The sequence below is a fragment of the Hemicordylus capensis genome, chromosome 2 (assembly GCF_027244095.1).
Source record: "Hemicordylus capensis ecotype Gifberg chromosome 2, rHemCap1.1.pri, whole genome shotgun sequence".
In the NCBI taxonomy this organism is placed as follows: Eukaryota; Metazoa; Chordata; class Lepidosauria; order Squamata; family Cordylidae; genus Hemicordylus; species Hemicordylus capensis.
The window spans coordinates 118885387-118909962 of NC_069658.1; the positions used below are offsets into that span (position 1 = coordinate 118885387).

The window sequence follows — 24576 nt, forward strand, 5'->3', positions numbered from 1 at the left end:
AAGAACCTGTATGGGAATCTAGAGGCCCTTTCAGACCTGGAAAGTTGTTCATTTTGACACTAATTGCTTGCCCCTCAGCCAAAAATGATATCAGTAGTTGGAGGAATTACAGAGAGGTGAATCTTTAATTTCTCCCAGGTATTTAAGAGGATTCTCCAAACCCATATATTAATAGCATGTCTGCAAATGGAAAAGATTTAATAGTTATAACAATGTATTTTGTCAACTGACCCGTGGAACTCAATACCACAGGATATAGAAATGACATATCTTTCAATTACATTGAAGAACAAACAAATGTGAGGTGGCATCTCTGAAGGATGAGGGAAAGAAGGGACCCCTGAGCAACAGGCAAAGCAGGAGACAATTACCCCAATTAGAGGGTAAGTCAAATATGTGGGGTGAGAATGGTTCACAAACATGTTCGGGTCCAACTCAAAACTTCCCCGAACTTTTGTTGTTTTGGGAGAGGATGTGTGTGAGGCAACCAGGTGACACAGACCCCATCTTCTTTGTTCTGCCTTGGCAAGCAAGGAACTGCCATGAAACAAAGGACACAAATCTAGGAAGTTTGAACTTGGTGACTGGTGATCCTTCCTCCTTCCTCCATTCAGGCTGAGGACCAAGAAAGTCCTTGCATTGATTTCTGTCTGGAAGTCAATGGAGGAGGGAATGAAGGTTTCTTGTAGGCATGATAAGTGAAGTCAAGGGCACTCCAGAGGGGGGAAAGCGCCCCAAGGAAGTAGTTTGCCCCCTGCACCCAACTTCTGTTTCTGAAAGATAACCTGTGGACACAGCTTGTCTACCCATAAATGCACACACACACACACACACACACACACACACACACACACACACACACCAGTTCTTTTGAGCCACCACAGAGTGAAGTTCTGCTCCTGTTCAGTTTCTGCCTGACCTATTATTGTAGTAAGTGGGCTTTGGGGGGACCACTTTACCCAGGTTTCTCAACCGCAGGAAGAATATTTGCTTGAGTACAATATTTCTCTCGTCAGACTCTGTGCTCGTGGACAGTGTGGCGGTGAAGCTACAAATTATGTCAGGACCTGCCAGCATGCTCTTGTGGATACTGCATGGACTGGTACATATAGCTTTAGCCACAAACGTTCTGCATTGCAGAGTCGCGTTTGGAAATCCCACTTGCATTAAATGTTATGTGATGTACTTACGTAACACAGTCTTGTTTGCTTCCTCTTAGGCTAATGTTTGCTTGTTGCCTTGTTTCGGAAATGCTTTTTTAAAGTTTCTAGAAGTGTTAAGATGATCATCCATGAAATCCAGTCCATTCCTTGAATAACAATCCGTACAGATCATGAAAATCATTGAACAACAAAGGTCAGTTAAAGTTAACATATTCTATAGTATGCCCCTCCACAAAGCAACTATGTGACGTGCTGGTCACCCTGAACCCTAATTGTCATAGTTAACAAAACAGAATAGTGATATCAGAATTTTAGCAACATTCTTGCTTTGCTTTTTCCCCTGACAGAAATGTTCTGGGCTTAAAATAATCAAATGACGATACAAAGGAAATGACTCGGACACCTTACAGTTGGGGAAGAATGTGGTTCAGCTAGTCATATAGTGAAGGGTGAGATGGTGCAGATTTATGAAAATGCAACGTGGTCTCTAGAGAGAAAGTATTAACTCCATCTCAAAATACAAGAACTTTGTGTCATCCTATGAACTTGCTTGACAACAGGATAAAGACCATTTTGGATGGAGAAAGGCAGGAGGAAGTCCCCCCCCCCGCCACCGCCCCCACTCTGTGTCAGGCCTCCATGTGATTATTCATCTGGAGCTCATATATTTTTGGCTAGCTTGCTACTGGCCCGTAGTCCGATATTTTGTAGTAAGAGGTCTCCGGAGGCAGGGAATCATTGCAAAATAGCCAGAACATAAGTACAAGTAGCCTAATATATTTAAAGTGACATAATTGTGTTACTTTTAGGGAGCGATTGGATAGAATACTGCCTGCATCTTTTCCCTTATCTGTCCTCAAGTAAATGAGTTAGAGGCTTACTTTTTTCTTTTTTCTTTTTTAAAGGAAGCCGAACTTCAGGGAGGCTGCCTGGAATCTCCCCGCCCTGCCCATGGCTGTAGCCCACTGAGTGGTTATCAGAACAACTAATTCAATGAGCCTATTTATACATGTTTTATATATTGTTCAATGCATATGCCACCTTATAAATGCCCTCAAGGTAGCGCACAAACAACTTTAAACACATAATAAAATACAACATTTTAAAAATCCCTATACAGGTAAAAGCCACTAAAATTATTTTTATGCCCTCACCCATACCCCACCTGCATTGCCCAGAATGCGCACATCCATCTATGAATCAGTTGTGCTTTATGTAATACTGGGTAATAGTGCAGGGACAACAAAGCAGGCCGAGAATAAATCTGGCTTTGGCAGAGGGAACAAGCTCTGCTTTCTTGGTTTGAATAAGGTGATTAGGGGGAAGTAAATTGGATGTGATAATACAAGGTTTCAACTCTCTACTGACACTTTGCACCCCGCCTTTTAGCCAAGGTTAAGGGCACAGGATCATGTGTGTGCTCTTGCATTTTGAACACACACAGAGTTAAGTGTTGGAGTTCCCGACTCATGGGGATATCCCCCAATGCACCACGCTTGGCATGTGGTGCATTGTGGGATATCTGGAGGCTGGGACACATCACCCCAGCTTCCGGAGATCCGTGCTGCTTGGAGCAGTATGGATCATCTGGGAACACGAGCCGCACTCCCGGCAGAATACTCTTGATCTTCTGGGAGGAACATGAATTTGACCCTGCCTTCCCCCTCCCCGACCGCCCACTCTCCTGCCTGGGTGGTGGTGTGCATAGCCTTACTGGCAGGCAGCGTTCCCTCACCCTCCAATTCCCCTACTATAAAGTTAGCTGGAGGTGCCAGAAACTGAAGCTGTGGCATTATTACACAAAAAGGCTGTGTTCCAATTTTATTATATCTATATAGTCAAGAATTAAACCTGATAGCAGTATCATTCGATATAGCACATACAAGTGTTCAGAGTGTTTCACATGTATGCTCTTGTTGTAATTCTTACAATGGCCCTATAGGGTAAGTGAGTGTTAGCATATAGCAGATGGGCCACGGGGCTGAAGCTGAAAGGAAACGTTTTGCCTAAGGCCACTGAGTGAGTTCCTGGTATCGATGAGATTCTAACCAGGGACTTTGCTTGACAAAGCTTCAAGTTTCCATCAGAGCTCTCTAGGACAAAGCTTTCAGTGGCCAACAGTTTGAGCCCATTGAAAGTCCCATTGAAAGGGAGAGGACAAGTTAGTCGTGACTAAAGTGTCCAATTAATTTCAATGGGACTTCCATTGAGTAATGTAGTCAGGCTGCCAGCTGCTATCACAAGCAATTGCAGACTTATAATCAAGTCCTTGAGTTGCACATTGTTCAGTATCTTTTGCAGGGCTGGCCCGAGATAATGGGGCACTTGAGGCAAGGCACCAAATGCTGCCTTAGCCCATGTCCCACCATGATGGGGCCCAGCCTCCTTTCAAAACCAACCCTTGCAAGCTTTGATGGTAGTATGGACGGCAGGAAGGAGGGAAGGCTGCCAGCAGCCTCTTATCTCCTCATGCTTCTTGCGAGCTTTGCAATGAATATGAAGAGAGGTGCTCCTTGCAAGGCATGGAAGGGTCAGATTAGTTCCCAAGAGCTGCCCTGATGGTGGTGGCAGGGAGCATTTTGCTGCCTAGCTGGTGTCCCAGTAATGTGCCACCTGAGGCAATTGCTTCACCATGCCTCATGAAAGGGCCATCCTGATCGTTTGTATTTTAAAACATGGCTGTATCACATTGGACAGAATACCAGATCATACTAGCACATACAGCACCCACCCACTCACCCACCTATGGTAATGAGAACCCCTTATTTCCACCCTGTTGATTAGTCACAACTCCTATGTGTTCATCAGCAGTTGCATCTCGACAATGCTGTTGTTCCTAAACCGTAGGCTGCTGGAACATGGGATTAAATAAGCAGAGGTACACCCCTCGAAACTAGCTCATGTTGGTATTATTTATTTGTATCAGTTATCAGTGGCAGAGGCTCTCTTACCTCTGGACTTCCAGGCCAAAGTCCAGGGCCTTCACAGCCCCTGCCCCCCCCCTCCAATCCTCTTTAGTCTGTCTGAGGTGGTGTTAGGTCCAGGCTCCAAAATTACCTAGGTGCACCTCTGACCAGTGGCTACTAATAGAGATGACATACTGGGTTAGACAGACTATAAGCCATTCTTATGTGCTGCCTAACATCCTCCAAAGTAGAATTCTTGTATATTTAAGTGCCCAGCTCAAGGCTTGCTTAATTCCCCCCTTGTTGAATGAGAAGTGCTCTTTGGCGAGTGCTGATTGGCTGTTTCGTAGTTTGACCCCCTTGTAATCACGGTTATATTTTTGAGTAGTTTCTCAGCTCCTTTATCAGTCTTTTCTCCACTCCTACCTTTGCTATGCGGATGAGACTTGTGGGGCGTGTTCTGCATTTTGTGTGTGATTGTTTTCTTGTCAGTAAACTCAGAACGAATGCAATCATCAGGTAGCAAGGTTTGCACTTGTCACAGGGAACCACTTGGCGTCCTGTGAGGTGATGAACACGGCTGAAAAAATCACTGTGTACTGAGTGTTTGTTCAATCACAGGGACCTAGTTGAGAGTCAGGTATCATTAAAAAAGGGCCATTTGTCAGAGAGCAGCTGAATCCCAAGTTACAGGGAACTTCTTCAATCAAGTTCCTTGGTTTAATAGTAGGTTTAAAGAAATCTCAGCCTTATTGATTATGCTTCATGAACATTTACCTAACACTAAGGCTGTATTTGTACCTCCTGCTGCCGCCGCTCGAACACAGCAGGAATTGAGAGAGGAGGGATGCAAGGAGCATCACTCCTCTGAAAAAAGATCCAGCAACAATAGCTTTCGGCTCCTCATATGCAAACATTCCCATCCAGCCCATTGTATAAGCCTCTGAATTATTACTCAGTGACCTGGATTAGTTCACAAACGGGTATATTAGAATACCTGTGCTAGCTTTTAAGGTGCCACAGGACTCTTTCTAAAAGTAAACACTATGCTGAATTTTAAAAGGGAAATTCCCCAAGATGACAGGTAGACCTATTCTGTATAAGGCTACACCAAATATTTGCCAGTTTCAGTTCTGGGGTTTCAGCCACACACACACCCAAAAAAGATTGCAATGATGCAAATATTCAGTCCCTCTCCCCGTTTTGTTCAGTGCTGTTGTAACCCCTGGATGCTATTTTTTCCTGTTCCTGAATTAGCTAATTAATTAGGGAGGTGGGATTTCCTTCAGGCGGGGGGGGGGGAGGTTCAGCCAGAGGCTAGATAGTGATCTGTTGGGGACTGCTGTAAGCTCTGGATTCCTATGCTGAGTAGAAGGCTGAACTAAATGGCCTGCAAAACTCTCTCCAACTCGATGATTCATGAGCAATCAGGAATCAGAAAGGGAACGGGTCGACATCACAATACTGTATCGGATATGGTGACATAAAGTGATATGGACCTCAGTAAATAAAATCACAGCCAATCACATTTGGCAAATGAGAGCAAACTTGTGCCTGTTGAATTTCTCTTTATCATGTTGCTTTTCAGGCAATCTAAGTGCCACTATTATGTAAAAGGAGCCTGCGTGCTTGATTTTTCAAATGTAAATAGCTGCCATGTGTGGATCCCAATCCAGAGTGGGACCATGAAGTGCAGGAGATCGACTTTAACCCTTTGCCCTTACTGTCCCAATTGTGACTGAGCCCCTGCTGCTGCTGTTTACGTTTGAAAACTCAAGCATGCAAGCCTCAGTTGTACAACAGATGTATCATCTAGCTTTACACTACAAGCAACATGATAGAGAGAAACTCAACTCACCACTTTTCCTGACATGGAGATAAAGAGAAAAGCTTCACTGTTGAATTTCTGTAGGTGGGAGACCCTTAATCAGCCAAAGGCAAAGATCTATGCTGCACTTGCCTAATGATAAGACCAGTCCTGCTATGCTCTAAGTTACTTTGGTGAAGGTAGCATTTCACCAGATCTTAAGTTTGCCCTCCTTGCCGTGAACTGATTGTTTGTTGTGTTGTTTTTACTTTAAAACTAAGAGCAGCAGCCACCACAGGGAAAATCACATCTATCTCTCTCATGAGTGAGAGATAATAAATCACTCTTCACAGGTGAAATCTTTTATTTATGCTTTGGGATTCCCTTTTATTGAAGAAACGTAGGTTCTCTTGGCTTTGGCGAGGCTGCACTTTAGCGAGTGATTCAAATCAAGCTGACACATCTTAGTGAACATCCTCAATGCAATGCGCTTATGGCTGCGGTTCAGCTGCTACTTGCTCTGTCTCCTCACAGTAGACATTTTCTGTGTTTCTGTGTAGCAAAAATATCTTCCTACCTTCCTATCAAGTGGGAACACATTGGGAGAAAATATCCTGATTTTCTTTTTCTTTTCTTTTTTAAAAAAAGGACAATGGGCCTACCCCCCTAGCTACAAACAAGAGTGAAAATCTCTCACACAGTGAAATTTCATTTGGGGTCTCATTTTTGTGGGCTGTAAATGAACTTGTCAGGTTCAGAACCTGAGGTCAGAATGAGATGGCAGAATTGGGTGGTAATGTCTTGAATTAGTAGAATGATTATAGAGATTGCAGAGGGAGATCACATTTTTGAATGTTAACCATGTTTGTTTGTTTGTTTGTTTTTTAAACCCAAATCCAGAAACTTTCTGAAATTAGAAAAACGTAGAGGAGGGAGTGGACTGGGCCAGAACATTTCTTCCTGGCACATTATAGCTTTAAACTGCAATGAATTGTTTATGTGAGGGAGCATTAAAAATGTGACTCACAACCCTGAAGTTTGACATGGTACAGACTACTCTACTTTATCCGGAGTCTACTACCTCTTTCTGCTGCTTGTGTAGACCAGGTCTGAGAAGGCTCTTGTACCTTAAAGAGCTGTATAGAAGGGAACGGGTTGACTGCATTTCCCGCCAGCATCTAGTGAAACTGTATGACTTCTAAAAGTAGAGGACTCCTATAATGTAATAACTATGAGACTGAGTTGTGAACTAGATATCATCTATATATTTAATACGCTTAGCCGGCCACCAGTCATGCGTGGAGATGTGGCAAGGCTATGTGTGCCGGCGAAGGAGGCACTTGATTGGCTAGGTGCTGGTTGGCTGATGTTCGCTGGACTGAAGGCTAATGGCAGCAAGGAGAGGCAGGCGAGGCGAGGGCGGCAGGCCTGGCCGTGTTGGGGAGGCGGAGGAGGCGGTCCCGGTGGAAGTGGGGAGGAGGCGGTGGCAGCAGCGGCTGGCGATGGCTGCTGTGAGGAGGAGGCGTGGAGGCGTCGGCAGGCCCAGGCGAGGCGGTGGTGGGCAGCCGCAGTGAGGAGCTGGGCGTCAGGAGATGGCAGAAACCGTGGGCGGGGAGTGGCCTGGGGGGAGAGAAGCGGGCGGGTGTCTGGACCGGAGACTGGAGCAGAAGCTGAAGGGGAGGGATTGGGGGTAGGTGAGTGGGGCTGAATGTGTGGCGCCCGTTGGAGGCTGGAGTGGAAGGGAAACGGGTGGCAGGGCTTTCCTGTTTGCCGCCAGGGAGGAGGAATGGCGGCGGCAGGGCCCTTTTTGGCCGCCCGCTTGGAGATGCTCTGTGCAAGTGGTGGTGGGGAGGGAGGGGAGGAACAGAAGCAGGGGAGGGCAAGAAAGACTGGGGCAGGAGGGAGGGTGAGGGGGGAACAGCCGGCCCAAAAGAGCGCACAGATGCTCTGTGCGGGGTTGGCTATTTCTAGTATACTTGAGTAAGATGCTAGGATTTTGACTCACTTATCTCCTTCCCTTATTTTTTTGTATTTATCAGTCTTGGTAATTGTGTGAGTGAGTGCTTATCTAAGGGTAGAAGGAAGGTAGGATTGCCATGTCCCTTGGAACTTAGGGTAGCCCCTGGAATTTGGCTCCTCCACCTGGCTGCTAAATTCCAACTGGATTTACACAGATTTAAAATGGACTGCCCGGATTGCCCAGATTTTACTCTGGATCTAGCCACATGGAAGGGCAGAGAAGGAGGGGAACGTATATAAATCTGTCAAATAAGCAAATAAAATGCAAATTTGTTGTCACGTAATTTGCATATTATGCAAATTAGGTCACTCGGATTTCGGAAGCTTGAATATGGCAACTCTTAAGGAAGGGAAGAAGGAAGAAGGTTGCCATCACTGGAAAAGAATCTTGAATGTCTGGGCAGGGCTGGCCTGGGTAGGTTTGGGGTGAAGCCCAGTACAAATGAATTAAGTGAAGGCGTGCATCTTAAACAAAAACAACAACAAGAAGAAAAACTAGTTGGGGGTGGGGGACCCAGCCTTTCCCCTTGCATTTCTGACAGCCGATCTGAAAGCCACAAAGACTAGCTAGGCTATTTTGTTTCTGGTCAGTTGGCAAGGCTAGGGGAATGATATTTTGAAAACTGCTGAGCATATAAAATGAGCGCTTTTTATCATATAAGAGATAGAAGCACCTATCAGTCTTAAGCTCATGTCATAAATGCTCATGCACACATACAATATAGCCCGGATCAAAATTGCCTCCATCAGATAAAATATGGATACTTCCATCGTGGATGTAGCTGTATGGGTGTGGAATGGCAGTGATGTATGTTTACAGTTTTAGTCTATAAGATGGCAGGGGCAGGCATCACAGGTCTCTCCATGGTTTCTGCTGCACATGTATCAGTCTTAACAAACAGCTGTTGTGCCAAATACATTCTCTCTTAAATGTTCTGAGTTCTATTATGTCACGCTACCTGTTTTGCCAGTTTTTTGTCCCTAGTTCAACAGGGTAATGGGGAAAACAGACCTTTGAATTCATTCATTCATATATATATAGAGAGAGAGAGAGAGAAAGAGAGAGAGAGAGAGAATGTGTGTGTGTGTGTGTGTGTGAGAGAGAGAGAGAGAGTGAGTGTGTGTGTGTGTGTCCAACAGGGGAAAAAAAGCTTATCCTGCCACATTTTCACAGGCAGAACACAACAATCTTGTAACACCACATATATTTGGACTGTTTATATACACTATGAGCCGAGAACAGATTCCAGTTCTCCAGAGGATTTTACAGCTTGATGACATCTTCATTGTTATTATTACTCATTACAAACAGATTTCTGGGAGTGAGGTCATTCAATGGCGAACTCCTCACCAACAGCTAATGGCTGCTGGAGGCAAACTTGAGATGTTGTAGAGATCCTGGGCACAATCCAGCATGAATTAAGCCACAATTAAAACCCATTCAAACCCATGCAGCTTACAAAAGCTGCAATTAACATCCCAGTCCATTGAGGGGACTGAGTTACCATGAACTTTTGCTGTATCCAATTTCTAGCTGGCATTTTGGCTTTTGCAGAGCTCGCCTTATAAACCAGAGTATTTGGCAAAAGTGACTGGAATGTAATTAAAAATAATCAGATGCTTCTTGCTTCCTAAAAATGAAATTTATGCTAGAGTCAAGAGCTTTTTAGTCACCAGCCCAGAAGCGAATGCCAGTTCCTGGTCTGCTTTCTGCGGCTCTGTGGTTATGCAACCAGTTTGCTTTCTAGGGCTGCTGGGTTGGAAGCAAGGCTTATTCTCACATCCCTCTACAGCCAACAGAGCCCCTGCTTCTCCTATAGAGAAAGAGAGGCTGCCTCTTGCCCTGAGAAGAAGAGCTCCTGTCATTATTAGACTGCCTCCACACAGCATAGTCAGGCTAAGGAGGTGATAGTGGTGGTGGGCTCTTAAGTGCAAGAAGTCGTTTGCCATAGCAGCAAAAGGATGATGGACAGATCGGGATCTAGAAGTGGGGGAGAAAGTGTGCATAAATCTCTCAGTTACGTAAAATGTGTGTGGTATTGAGTGTATAAAAGGAAGGGGCACTGGGAGAATGTATGTCATCCATCCAATAGGGCTAAGCACACTGACACCAAAAAGGCTATAGTCTAGGCCAGAGCTGCACAACTTGCGCTCGCCAGCTGTTGTTGGACTACAGTTCCCATCTAACTATCAACCACTGTGGCCGGGGATGATGGGAGTTGTAGTCCAACAACAGCTTGGGGCCAAAGTTTTGCAGCCCTGGTCTAGGCAGCCTGAAGGGGTTCCTTCACTTTCTGTGGCAAACATGGACCCAGGAACCTCAGCTGCCACTTGGATGCTAAAAGGTGAAGGGTGCTGGTGGTACCAGTTGCAGGAAATGGGCAATAGGTGGTGTGTGTGTGCTTTTCTCCTGCAGTTTCCCTAGATACCTTCTCCTCATCTGTGGTTCCCAGATGTGTGATTGCTGGACAGGAACATTTGGAGAAGGGCTTGTGGGAGGGTGGGACATATGCACCCTGTCTCCTGCTCCCACAGTGCAAATTGTACACTTCCTACCCTCCGCTTTGCAGCAGAGAAGCAGAGGACGGGGTCTCCAATCTGTGTATGGCTTGTCAGAAGTGCAAATTGGGCCAAAGGGAATATGCTGTTTGCTTTCTTTTGCCAGCATCATGGAAATAGAAATGGGTTTGGAAAACAGGAGCTTTTCATGGGTAAATCCAAGCCAGAACTTCAAAGCTTTCATGTTCTGAGCTGAAAGAGGGCATCCATGTCATCATGGTTTTTGTTCTGAGTTTTATGTTGAGATGGACTCGTATGCATCGGGGCTATTTTATTATTTTATTATTTATTGTTTTATTATTTTGTTTCGACAGGATTCCCTGTTCTCCTCCAACTGAAGACAGTGATGAGAAGAAATAAGGAGAAACCCATTTTAAAAATCTCAGGCTGCTTGGAGTCTTCTATGGTTGATTTCTTGATGGTTGATCTCTTGATAAGCAACACCATAATGATCCAGAACCATATTGATGTTGGCCTTGTGTGTGCTGAAGATGCAGCATATGCTATAAAGCTCCAAGAGATTTGGACCTTGTGAGTTTATATTCATTACAATGCCAGGATGTGCATGCTGAGAAAAAAAAATCATAAATTAAGATAGCAGATATTATCTGTGCCCCTCCCCGGAACCTTCCATATTAAACTAGCAAAACCACGTGATATGTCACAACATGATAACCTAGTACAGCTTATTAGGAGTTAATATATTCTAAGATAGGATGAAAGTGTTCAGGCTCACTACTAGAGCTGTGCAATTGTATCAGTCCTATAGGAATATTGGATTGATATGCCCACTATCTGGCATTATCAGAAGGATTTTTGATAGCAGGGAGCCCTGATAGTCAGAATTCTGACCAAAACCCCTGCTATCCTATCGGAAATCCTTCTGCTTCCAATAGGAGTAATATTGGAACAAAACCAGGTCTGCTGCTTGGAGATACTTTCTGGCTTTCCTTCCATGTGGAAGGGAAGCTGGAAACGGGCTGCAAATAGCAGAGCCCAGTGGCCATTCAGTCACCTAGCAGGAGGGGAATTGGGAAGAGGAAGAGCTCACCACTGCCACCAGCACAGCGGGCTTAGAGGTAAAAAGGGGGGCACTGTGACTCTCCCCTCCTCTCCCTACAGCTTCAGCCAGCCGCCACTGCCACACCCCATCCCGCTGCCAGCGATCTTTAGGGGGCAAAAGAGGGAACTTTTCCCTAACCCGGTTGCCCCCCCCCCCCCCCGCTGGAACTACTAAAGTAAAAGGGGGAACTTTCCCCTCCCCCCATCCCCGGAGGTTTTTGTGTGTGTTTTTTTAGGATGGCAAAATGTTAATCTGCCCCTGGTTTGGTCCCTCCCTGTTATGGTGCACAGTCAAAGTGTTGGTGACCTGGTTCACATGAATTATTGTTCAAAATCCCCCCGATAAACAGGGAAGATAACTAAGAGACAGATAAGTAATTCTGCCCACTGAGAATTCTGAAGGCAAAGTTGGGTGGGACAAGTCCTGGCAAGTGGTTCTGAACTGAACACGGGTGCTTGATAAAGAGAGTCTATGACCAATGCACTTTTATAGTTAAACATTCCTCTCCCCCCATTTTCCTTGTACAGGCTTTTGTTTTCTCCCTCTGCCCCCTTTCCCTCACTCTCTCCAAAGTGGGGAGGGAGGAAAAGCCCCTCGACAAAACTTGTAATAAATTACTGAGGAGTAAGTCCATGAATTTCACTGGAGCTGACTTCTGAGTACTGGTACACACACATAGGAATCAGGACCAGCAGAGATACTTGGCAAGAATGTGGGCTCTCTCTCTTTCCTTCTGCCTGCCCCCTCAGCCAAGCATAGAACAACTCACTGGGTGGGGGGGGAACCTCTTCATTTCTCTGGGGCTTACTTCTGAGTGAACATGTATAGGATTGCAACCAAGGACCCCATACTAGGAAGCAGAGGCGTATCTAGGGAAAACAGTGCCTAGGGCAAGCACTGAAATTGCGCCCCCCCCCCCCAAATATCTGGCACCCATCTTTCAGATAACTTCACCATAATATCAGCTCAAAAAGTAAAAGTCAAGCTTATTAATCTTTTAATTTAAAAATTATGGCTCTACCTGAAAATTATAACTGCACCTTACTTGCTTTCACTGATGCAAATTGCTGAAGCAGCACAGATACAGCCTTCTTCAGAAAGCAGGAATCACACCTATCAGCTATTCAGAGAGGTACTGGAGACTGGATGTAGTCCTTACACTCTCTGATCAGCATGTTCATTGCATTCCAAATCCAGCATTGTGTATTAGCAACCCTCCTGCCGCCCCCACCCCCCAGCTGCTATCTGCCAGCAAACAGTAACATTCACATTTTTTATATCCCGTTCTTCCTCCAAGGAGCCCAGAACAGTGTACATACTTAAGTTTCTCCTCACAACAACCCTGTGAAGTAGGTTAGGCTAAGAGAGAAGTGACTGGCCCACAGTCACCCAGCAAGTCTCATGGCTGGATGGGGATTTGAACTCGGGTCTCCCTGGTCCTAGTCCAGCACTCTAACCACTATCAAGGCAGATAGCACTGGGGGTGGGGGCGGCAGGAGGGTTGCTAATACACAATGCTGGATTTGGAATGCAATGAACATGCTGATCAGCGAGTGTAAGGACCACATCCAGTCTCCAGTACCTCTCTGAATAGCTGATAGGTGTGATTCCAGCTTTCTGAAGAAGGCTGTATCTGTATATTAAAGACAGACAATTTTTAAAAGCTGGGAAAGCTTGGGTGAAAAGATGGGTTTTCAGGTGTTTTTAAAAAATTGCCAGAGATGGCAATTTTATTAATAATAAACACATTTCTACTATGGGCTTTGTTTGGTCTTTGCCTAATTCCCTTGGGTTGAGAATAAATGTTGAAGAGAATGAAAAGAACAGAAAAATAACAGGTGCTGTCTTTAAATCTAAAATGATCCCTCACTAGCAGCCATCACATGCTGGAAAATCTCAGGCCAGGGGACTGCTTAGTCTGCATTCTCATGACTTAGGACAAGTCAGTTGTACACCTGACAAACGCTACTTATACAGCCAATTATTTTCACTCTTCATTACTGCATGAATATCAAATGGTTATGTGCCACAACACCTTCCTTATAATGAATCTGACTTAGAACCAAGTTAAATAGAATTTAATGCAATTTCCATTTTGCATAGGTAAGGCCTGAAATTTAACTGGGTAATCCTGAGCAGTTTTATGATCACGCATGAGATCTTAGATCCTCACAAAAGGAGCTGTTCCTTACATAAGACATTCCCAGCCCGCTCACACCTATCCTCCTAACTAGAATCAACTAGTTACAGTGAGCCAACATGATCCATTCACCAAATAACTTAAAGAACACACCCTGGATTGAAGAGCTGTTTTCACACAGTTGCCCTCAAATCGGGTGTCCAAAATATCTCCAAGAATAGAAGCTAATAGAAACTTTTTGGAGTCCCCAAAAAGACCAGAAGTAAACAACAAACTGGAACCTCAACCAAAAACCAGGATGCAAACGTATTGTAACATAAAGGTTAAGTTTGTGCCATTGAGTCGGTGTTGTTGACTCCTGGCAACCACAGAGCCACGTGGTTGTCTTTGGTAGAATACACAGGAGGCGTTCACCATTGCCATCTCCTGTGCAGTGTTTCAGCACCTTTCTATATCACTGCTGCCCGATATAAGAGTTTCCCATATCCTGGGAAACACATCAGTGGGGAGTCAAACCAACAGCCTCCTGCTCTCTAGTTGCTTCCCCACTGTGCCATTAATGGTTCAAGTGACTCCAAATACAAATAATAACCATACTTTTAAAATTTTATTTAACATATTTTTATACCACCCACTACCAAAGTCTCTAGGCAGTTTACAGCTTTAAAAACATATTAAAAGATCAAATTAAAATAACCATGAAAACTATCATATACATACATATAAAACATATTTGATGAGTTTTCTGGATAGTGACTCTCTTCTATGGTTTATCAAACATACAAATTTTTTGTTAATACTAATACATTAGTATTACTAATACATTAGTATTACTAATACTAATACAAAATTTTATTAATACTAATACATAGAAAAACTCAAGTGAAAAATAGGAACATATAAGATTGTCAGAGTGAAAATTGACCCAGATGAATAGTTCAAAGTAGAAAACATATTTTGCAGAATTCTTCATCTTAATAAGAAATCTCTTTCAAAATCAAAGAAATCACTCATGGCAAATTTGCACTAGGACCTCCCAACTACCTAAGAACTAGATTCTTCTGCAAACATTGTGCCCATAGATCAGAAAATTGTTTTTAGCTTCCATATTGTGCACATTAAGGAATCTTATTCTACATAATACAAAGGACAAGAAATACAAGGCCAGATATCCCATACATGCTGCAGAGTAAGTTATATTGTAGTCAGTGCAATTTATTCTCAGGGAAACATGCATAAGTTTGAGTTACACTGACCTGAAAGTCACCAAAGGATCTTCAAACAAAGCCATAGAAATAGCTTTCTATATACAGAACGTATCAGGACTCTTTAGAGCTCTAGGCCACACCCCCTTTACATGTGATATGTCACATGATGATATCATATGCAAAGGGGGTGTGGCCTCGAGGTAGAAATTGCCAGAGCGAGCTCTTCAGTCTCATTTCAGGGCAGGCTTGCTGACTGAAAGTGTGTATTTTCTCTTTCTCTTCCTCTCTGGGAGGGTGAGAAAGAGGAATAGATGCTTTCCGGCAGCAAACGCTCCCTGAAATTAATGCAAAAGTAAGTGCTTATGGAGGCTCCTGGGGGGCATGTACCCCGTCCGGGACTCAGAGAAGGCGGGGGGGATTAAAAAAAATTTTTTTTTAATCAACGGAGGTGGTTGGGGTGGGGTGGGGCATGGCTGGGGTGGGGTGGGGCATGGCGGGCACTTGGCGCCCCTCTGCAACTGGCGCCTAGGGCACGTGCCCTGCCTGCCCTCCCCGGTTACGCCTCTGCTAGGAAGTTCCAAAGAAGTGCAGCAAGAAAACCCAGTTCTATCCAGCACCAAGATACCATCACTCCTGCAGAGACTGGAACATGAAGGTCACATAATAACATAAGAACAGCCCTGCTGGATCAGGCCCAAGGCCCATCCAGTCCAGCATCCTGTTTCACATGGTGGCCCACCAGATGCCTCTGGGGAACCCACAAGCAAGAGGTGAGGGCATGCTCTCTCTCCTGCTGTTGCTCCCCTGCAAAGTGGTATTGAGAGGCATCGTGCCTCTGAGGCTGGAGGTTCTACATCAGAGCCAAACTGCCTGTGAATATGGAAACGTCACTTGACCATACTTAGGAAATGGAGCCTCCATATTCACAGGCAGTTTGGCTGTCATGTAGAACCTCCATGTTCAAGGGCAGTCTATACTGGAATGGTAATTTGTTGGTGCTGGGTGGGAACTGTTTCTGGGATTTCCTTGCTGCATTTCTTTGGGGCTTTCTAGAAGCATATGACTGCCTGACCACTTTGAGAAAAAGCCTACTGGGCTAGAGTACACGTGTGACTTTTCAAGCAGCATTTTGATAACAGAGCCTGCAATTCTATACGCACACTTACAAGGGAGTAAGCTCCAGTTTAATGGAGATATGTAAGATTGCATTATATAAAATCCCCCAATAAACATGTTTATTAATAACAATGATAATACTATTTATTTATTTATTTATCAAATTTATACCCCGCCCAAACTTGTGTCTCTGGGCGGTGGTTTCTATTACAGAAACTGCGGTCAGTTCTGTCCGTAGACAATTGGCCTGACTCAGTAGAATATTTTAAAGGTCAAAATAAATTATTATTGACACCTTAGGGTTGATGTAAGAGAGCAGGCTAATTGTGGAAGGCAACTGGAATGGAACAGACAGTGTGGGGTAGTGGTTAGAGTGTTGAACTAAGACTTGGGAGACCTAGATCCAAATAATCATTCAGTTATGAAGCTCATTGAGTAACCTTAGGTCAGTCAATGTCTCTCATTCTAACCTACCTTACAGGATTGTTGTGGTAGGGTGGTATATAAATAAGTGATTCATTCATTGCTCTTAGACTTGGGTATTCTACATGCCTTCAGATTTCAGTGTAAGCAAAGACTGGTAACTAACAAAGGCTACAACAACAACATTATCAAGAAATAGGTGGAAAGGAATAATACTTTAAACAAAGAAATATGCATGAAAGTAAATAGTATGTGTTCAGTATCAGTAGTCATTGACAAGCATCTGCCATGAAGATAAAATTGCTAGGCTCAAGACGAGGGTTATAAAAATAGAGAGTCCATGATGCTCTTGAAAGTGGAATTGCTCCACCTGGCCCCTGCTTTCTCTGTAGATTTCCACAAAGTCTCTCAGTAGAAGCGGGTTGCTCTGTCCATGCTCACTCAAGGAGGTTTGCAGTGGGTATGTGCAAGAATTTGGAAAATCCCCACCCAAAAAGGTCCGGTGTAAATAACAGCCACGTATTATGCTCAGCTATCCAATGAAGTGCTTTTTCTAGGCATGAAAAGAAAATATGCTTGCTGCTGTTCCATCCAGTTCATTCCAGTCCCAATTCTGATGGTCTGGGCATAAAAGGTCCCGGGGAGACCAAATGCAACCATCAGTAGAGAAGGGAGATGTGCATATACGAGGGTGTATGAATCCCTCTGATCAGTGGCGTAGCAAGAATGCCGGCGACCCCTGTCCAGCCCGCTGCTGGTGGCCTCCACCTCCCTAGCCATGATGTCATAGCCACCTCCCCTGGCCTGATGTCAGACACACCTGCAGGGGTCAGACGTAGGGGGCTTAGTCACGTTTGCAAACAGGGCTGTGTGCCCCGTTTGCATGTAAACTTCGGCCAGCACCGTATTTGCAGTGTAGCCAGGAGTGCCTGTCCCTGCTTTCAAAAGCAAAGAGATTTGTGTTCCTGGCCAGGCGGGGAACCCAGAGCTGGCTCCATTTCTCAAAAGTGGAGCCTGGCTGCAAATGTGGCGCTGGCCAGAGTTGACTTGCAAACGGGGGGCGGGCGCGTTTGCGAATGTGGCTATTATTATTATTATTATTATTATTATTATTATTATTATTACATTTACATCCCACTCTTCCTCCAAGGAGCCCAGAGCGCTGTACTACATACTTGAGTTTCTCTTTCACAACAACCCTGTGAAGTAGGGTTCGGCTGAGAAAGAAGTGACTGGCCCAGAGTCACCCAGCTAGTTTCATGGCTGAATGGGGATTTGAACTCGGGTCTCCCCGGTCCTAGTCCAGCACTCTAACCACTACAAGATGCTGGCTATGCCCCCTGCCTCTGACATCAGACATAGCGGGTGTGGCTGGGGCACCAGGCATGGCCCCTGGGCATGGCAGCCCGAGTTCTTTGAACCTCCCCACGCAATGGTGGCTCTGCTTCTGCCTCTGTCAGTGCTGGTTTGAGCAGGGCTGCTGCCTGAGGTGGTGAAACGCTGCCACCAGTGACATTGTTTATGTTGGCCATGCCCCCTGGCCAGATGGCAGTGTCAAGGGTCTGGGCCAACTGGGCGAGCTCTGCCTCCCTCAGACTTGCCCTTCTGCTAACTGCTTAGCTTCGGGTGTACTGGGGATGGGATTTTAAAAGGGAAGTGGAGCTGGTCTGGCAGGCCCAAGCCCACCTCCCTCATCCTCGGGTGTTGCTTTCCCTTCTCCTGGCTATTTACCTCAGTGGCCACCGCATGGGAGGCACTTTTAGCATGGAGTGGCAGTTTAGCTTCTCCCTCCTTGCTTCCCTAGCTAACTGGCTCTCCCTTCCCCCCATACACAAGAGGCATGGAGGAAATAGGGAGCCATCCAGCTAACAGAAAGGCGAGACAGAAGCCAAGCCACTGCTCTGTGCTAAAAGCACCACTCACTTTGTGGCTGCTGAAGTAAGGAGCTGGGAGAAGGGGGAATGTGATGGTGGCATGCAGGCAGGTGAGGTGCCCCCTTGTGGGCGGAGCAGGTGGGGCAGAATGTCTGTACTCCTTGCTCTGCAGCACAGGCACCAGGTGAGGTCATCACCTCACCTTGCCTCATTAGCAAGCCACTCTTGCCTGCTGAGCAGTCTTTTGTCTTCCCTTTTCTGTCTTGTGAATTTTTAAAACGAGTTTAGTGTTTGCAGAAGGACAGTCACTGGAGAGCTCTGGAAGGCAAGAACTCCCCGGTCATCTGGAGGAAATAACTGGGGTAACGGGGAAGAAAACAGTTCAGTTATATTCAATTCTGTCTTTGGTCTCCCTGCTCTCCATTATAACCAGGAAGCTTTCCTCATGCGTCTTTCCTCATAAGAGCAAAATTGGTATTTTTTTTTTTAATTCCCAGAAAGAAAACTAACAAAATGACTAAGGATGCAGTTCTGTGCATGGTAACTGACACTGAAGCCCCACTGAAGTCTGGGGCATTTGCTACTATAGGCAACTGCTTCATGGAATAAATCTGAGCCAGGAATTTTCTCTCTTTTCTAGCTAGCTTCTTCATGGCATAATTCTGAAACTACCCCCACTGCAAAGTGCTCAAGGAAACCTCCATTTTCCATCTCTCTCCCTCTTAAATCTTGTATTCTCTTGCTGCCCACAGACTCATCACTCTCCCCCTTCCTGAAAACTAGTAGAGTAGTCTCTTGTCATAGGCAAGAATATATGCAGTTGCTCTCCTGATCTGGCTGGTTCTGAAAAAGGAGCCTGGTTAATTAACATTGATTACAATCCACCAGCTGCAAGTAAAAATTGATCGCCAGGGCTTCCTAATTTACATGCTTCTCTGTCCTGCTTTCTCTGTTTTCCTGTGTCGCTGTCCAAAGACAGAAAGATACAGACTGAACTCGTGCTTTAAGGGTAAGAGTCCCTCGTTCCCAAGTCTCCCAACATATGACAATGGTGATTCTTGTGGCCGGGCTTTATTCCCCCTGGGACAGTAATTTGTTAGCTCTGCATCTAATTGCTACAAATTGTCAGCGTGCACATTTGGACCCTGCTCATTGCTCCATTTTTTTTTTTAAACCAAGAAAGGAGCAATGGTATTGATTTCGGATAGCTGGGGAGAATGGCAGGGATATTAGTAAGGAGCCGAGAGAACCCAGCACATAAACTTTTATGACACAATGTCAAAAGTGGATTGCGCTGACATAAATGAAAAGGACAACATGTTACTGTAATTAAGGCAAACACACACCATTCGCTTATTAGTAGAGAGGGGGCTAGTAGAATCAGGGTAAAAGAGGCACCTTCTTGGAATGATGGCTGGAGAGTTTAGAGGGACAAAATATTGCCCCAGGGTTAGTGCAAAAGATTAATACTCTGAACAGACCAGCATTCACCCTTCAGTGCTACCACCGTCACGTAGCCAGGATTCACTAGGGTGGAGCAATATCTGCCAGTGCAAGGAGCTAGAAAATTCTCCCCTCTTTTCTAGTGATGAGTTTTTAAATATTTGCTGCTTCTATCTTGCTGTTTTAAAACAGTTGAATCGGTATGCTGAATATTTTTAGGTTTTTATTGCGGGGTGTGTGTGTGTGTGTGTGTTGTAAACTATCCTGGTAATTTTCATAGAAAGGCAGAATATCAGTGAATAGAATTACAGACACGCAGTCAGTCAGGACTACTTTGAATTATCATGGTGTGTGATTGTTCTTTGGGTAAACTACTCAGTTGTAGGGATGTGCAAATTGATTCGGATACAAATCAATTTGTACCCAAATCTAGCTGATTCGGGTGATTCGGAGACAAAACGAATGGTCCATTGGCTAGATTTGGGTACAAATCGAATCGGGCTGATTCAATTTGAATTGATTAGGGTTTCGGATCTGTCCTATTAATTCCCCCAGATTCCCAGATTTCATTTTTTTTAAAAAAGCTAAGCTCTAGCCCTTATAGAAGTGGAGTTATGGAGCAAAATGTGTGGTCACTATTTTTCAAGTGTTCAGATTCTTTGGTGTATAATAACTTTCACTTAATGAATCCTTATGAGGATTCATTACACACCTTCATTTCTTCTATTCATTTTGACTGTCTTTTCAATGTTGCCAGTTGTCAACTGCCATGTGCCAACTACACCCCACTCCCACCCACAAGGCAGTGGGGTACTACTCAGTTTAAGTTAAGTGCCTAATGGGTAGAGGCTACCACCCAAATTGTAGAGGAATTGGGCAAAGGGCTGGTTTTTGGTGAATTGTTGAAGATTTAGTATCTTTGGGGCAGATTTGGGGCATAAAGTGGGATCTGGGATGGAAGAGTGGGGTGAGGTGGTAATGCCTAATGGGTGGAGGCTACCACCCAAATTGCAGAGGGATTTTTAAAAAAATGAAAGCTGGGAATTGGGGGATTTAATAGGACAGATCTGAAACCCAAATCAATTCAATTAGGAGCAGCTGCGATTCAGATCCGAATTGAATCTGGGGTGATTCGGATGGCTTAGATTTGGATCCGAATCGAATCGGGGCTGTTTTGATTCGGCTACAAATTGAAACACAGAAAATCTGAATTGCACACCCCTAGTTGTCCTTTGTGACATGTGTCCATTGAGTAAGCACATATACATATGCATACACTCCTCTGCACAGTGTATGTAAACCAGTAAATCCTGTGTTACCAAATAGACGGCACTTTGTACTGATCCTCACCTGTCATCTGCAGTATGGTTCTCCAGATTGTATTCACAACAATACTACTTAATGGCTGACACCCAGGCTAATGCAGGGTCAGGCTGCTAATGCTGTGCTGGTCCTAGGGGAGAGAGGTGATTTTTGTTAATCTCAATTTACCTCTGAAGTCCACTGCACTTATTGAAAATATGTCCCTCAGGGCTGTGTGACCCTCAGGGACATATTTTGGGGAGTCATTGTTGGCTTCAGTATGAAGGTGAGCTTGACAAAAGTTGCTCTTTCCCCATAGCATGTATGCAGCATCACTGCAACAGTGTTTTGTTCGTCTGTATGTCAGCCAATGCCTTGTGCAGCACATTTCAGGTTTATGCAGCATTTCACATCAGTAATCTCCCAGTAAGGCAGGTCAGTTCTATTATACCAGGCCTGCTCAACTTCGGCCCTCCTGCAGATGTTGGCCCACAACTCCCATAATCCCTGGCTATTGGCCAGTGTGGCTGTGGATTCTGGAAATTGTAGTCCAAAAACAGCTGGAGGGCCTAAGTTGAGCAGGCCTGTATTATACTGATACTGGCCAATATCCAGACTTACAAAGTGTGGGTGCTAAATAAGAAGTGCCAGTGCTGCTGATGGGTTTGACTAACAAAGCAATGGCAATCGCACATGGAGGGGCAAATTCTGACAACCTCCCCTTTCCCTGGAAGTGCTCTGTGCCACCCCAAAATATGCCAGTGAGGGTTGTACAGACCTCAGGGACATATTTTTGTGTGGCACAGAGTGCTTCTAGGGGAAGGGGAGATCATCAAATTTCACCTCCCCATAAGAGCTAGTTGCACCAATGCTTCTCACCTATCTCTTGTGCTTTGTTAGTCTGTATGTCAGCCAGTGTGTTTATGTGTGTTTTTAATCAAACTGAATCTAAGAGAAAGGGAAGCTGCCTAAGGTTGTCTAATGAGTTTGTTGGTGACATTTGAACTGGGGATTTCATCTCACAGCACATTCAAGGCTTCCCCTGTGCTATGCAAATTGTCAGGTGATTGATATAGAATGACCAGATGAAATGGACAGGTTCTTGCATCTTTAACAGTTGTGCAGAAGAAGGGATTTTGGCACTGCAGGTTCAACATATGATGCATGGGTAAGAGAGGATGCACCTGCTGAAATGGAGCCTTGTCCTCCTTTCCCTCTGGGCAGTCTCCTGGTTCTAAATGATATATTTTTTAGTCCTTGCCTTGCAAATGTTGCTCTCCTGTTTTGGGAGTTGTTGTGCCCACAGCATGATCATCTCCTCAAATTACATCTTCTGGAGCTGATAGGAATGCCACTAAATCTCCTTATGCCAGCAAAGAATAACACTATGCCAGTGGAAGACAACTGTGCCAGTGGAAGAGAGAAACTGAGCAGAGCCACAGATGTGGTGAGGAAGAACTAGAAGAATCCTGTGCCTGCTTGGGGATTGTCTTGCCCTCAACAACAGTGTAATATTATACTTGGAAAATATAACTTTAAACATTTCCATTTGAGTCCCATTGAGTCAAGCCCAACACAACGGCTATTCCCAGCTTCTCTCCCTCCAAGGCATGTTGGAAGTTAGAATTCTGATTCATAGTTTAGCCAGTCATGGTGCACCAGCAGGAATCAATAACATCCACCAAGGGAGGCTGTGTATGGGATAGAGTGAAATCATTTTGGCACCCTTGATGCCATTGTGTGTTGATTGGTGTCTTCCTTGCATGGTTAATATGGGAGCATAACTGTGACTGGTGGGTGGAAGACAATTATGCCAGTGGTGACAGAATTTGGACACAGAATTTCTAGGATTGCTGTGGGAATGGTGACTGGTGGGTGGATACAGAAGTTCTAGGGTTGCTGTGGGAATGACTGTCTGTGTTGCTACCTTTATGTTTCTTTCTATGGCTATTTATATGCCTTCTGCTTTCTTGGTAGGGGTGCTTAGGGTTGTGATCACCTTTTGCAGGGCATAGAATCCATTTGGCATGGCAGGTTCATAGAACTGGCCTGCTCCACTTGGATTTAAAAGAGACTTGCGAGTAGTGAATACCACTTTTAGTTGGGAATTGGTAGTTCTTTCCAAAGGTACAGGAAAAAGATACACAAGTTCCCAGAAAAATCCCCCAAGCTATTGACCAGACCTTCCCCAGGCTCTGAAGTGCAGCATTTGCACAGTCTTAAGCCCTGAACAGCAGTAGATGAATGGTGAATACTAAAATGATGTCAACAGTTTGTTCAGAGGCCAAAGAAAATACTAAGGGGCCCTTCATGGCTTCATCCCCAAGTTTGCTGAAGTACATCTGTGAGCAATAAGTTTCCTTTCACTTACAGACATAGCACGGCACAGTACATCTGAAGTAGGTTTCCTGCCCATTTATTTTGTTTCCTTGGGGGCCAGTGGCATTCTGAGCTGAATCTACAAGCTAGCAAGGACAATGTGTGGTGGTCTGATACTGTAACTCCACTGGCCCATGGAATGTCTCCACCCTCAGAATAGCTATGGCCATATTATAAAATTCAAGTTGTATTAAGGTGAAGTCAAATGTAATATAAAAAGAGAACTCAGAGTGAATTCTTCAGCAATGGGTTCCAGCCAACTTCACAATTTGCATGATGGGCATGTATGCCAGTGAACTGAGCACTGGTTTAGCTATCAATGTTGTCTCTCCCATATGTTTCAGCTGGACTGCCTGCATTTTTAAAAAAGCATCTCATGTGTTTATATGTCATCTTATACACTACCTTTTTTAAAAAAGAAAGAAACATTTTTAAAGCACTGCAGAAATGTCATGATGGGGGAAAGAGAGAAGAAGTGGAGTCATAATGTCACATGCATTAACCAATCACCACTCTCCACAACTGGTTTCTGCTGAAAAACTAAAGATTTTTAAAATATTTTTTTTAGAGCTTGCCTGATTCTGGAGAGAAAAAGGTATGTTTGAACCGACTTCAGTGGTCTCAATGCTCTATACATATTACATCTGTCACCCTTAGTAATGACAAAATGTGTACTATTTTAGGAATGTGTGCAATTAATTTTTAAATACATGTTATATTGTATTATATCCAGTATCTTTTAAGTTTTCTTGTTTAGAAGTTTGTCCCAAGGGGGATCCTATAGAGAATGTGAGGGGTGGAGTCAGAAAGGAAAAGGGAGGAAAAGGAGAAGGAGAAAATGGAGTTATTTCTGAATAAACCCTTAGTTAAATCTATATAAGATTACTTTGTGTTTGCGAGGGAAGCAGAGATAAAACATTTGGCAATGAGATTTTGAACCAACTAAGCGTGTGAGCCTGCAAAGCTTGTGAATGTCCCTGCACCTTCATTGCTTTGCATTGCTGGGTCTACATTCCTGAACTGCTGCTTTCTACTATTGCTGCTGATGATCATTTCTCCAGCTTCCCGACCTGCACAACCCCTGAAAGTATTTTTTCCTTATCAATCCTGGAGCCTGTTGTACCCTGGATGTCCACTGCAGCATGGCTCAGATTCCTTCATCTTTTCCCTTGTC

The 24576-nt window shown here is 44.5% G+C and overlaps 1 long non-coding RNA gene across 1 annotated transcript; it reads right to left on the reverse strand.

Annotated features, from left to right (window-relative positions):
• Window positions 1–307: 307 nt before the first annotated feature.
• On the reverse strand, window positions 308–15008 carry LOC128347347 (uncharacterized). The gene is made up of 3 exons (XR_008317519.1): window positions 14914–15008; window positions 1191–1309; window positions 308–650 (listed from the first exon to the last, which is right to left on the reverse strand). It is a non-coding gene; the product is annotated as an uncharacterized LOC128347347 (long non-coding RNA).
• Between the last annotated feature and the right edge of the window lie 9568 nt (window positions 15009–24576).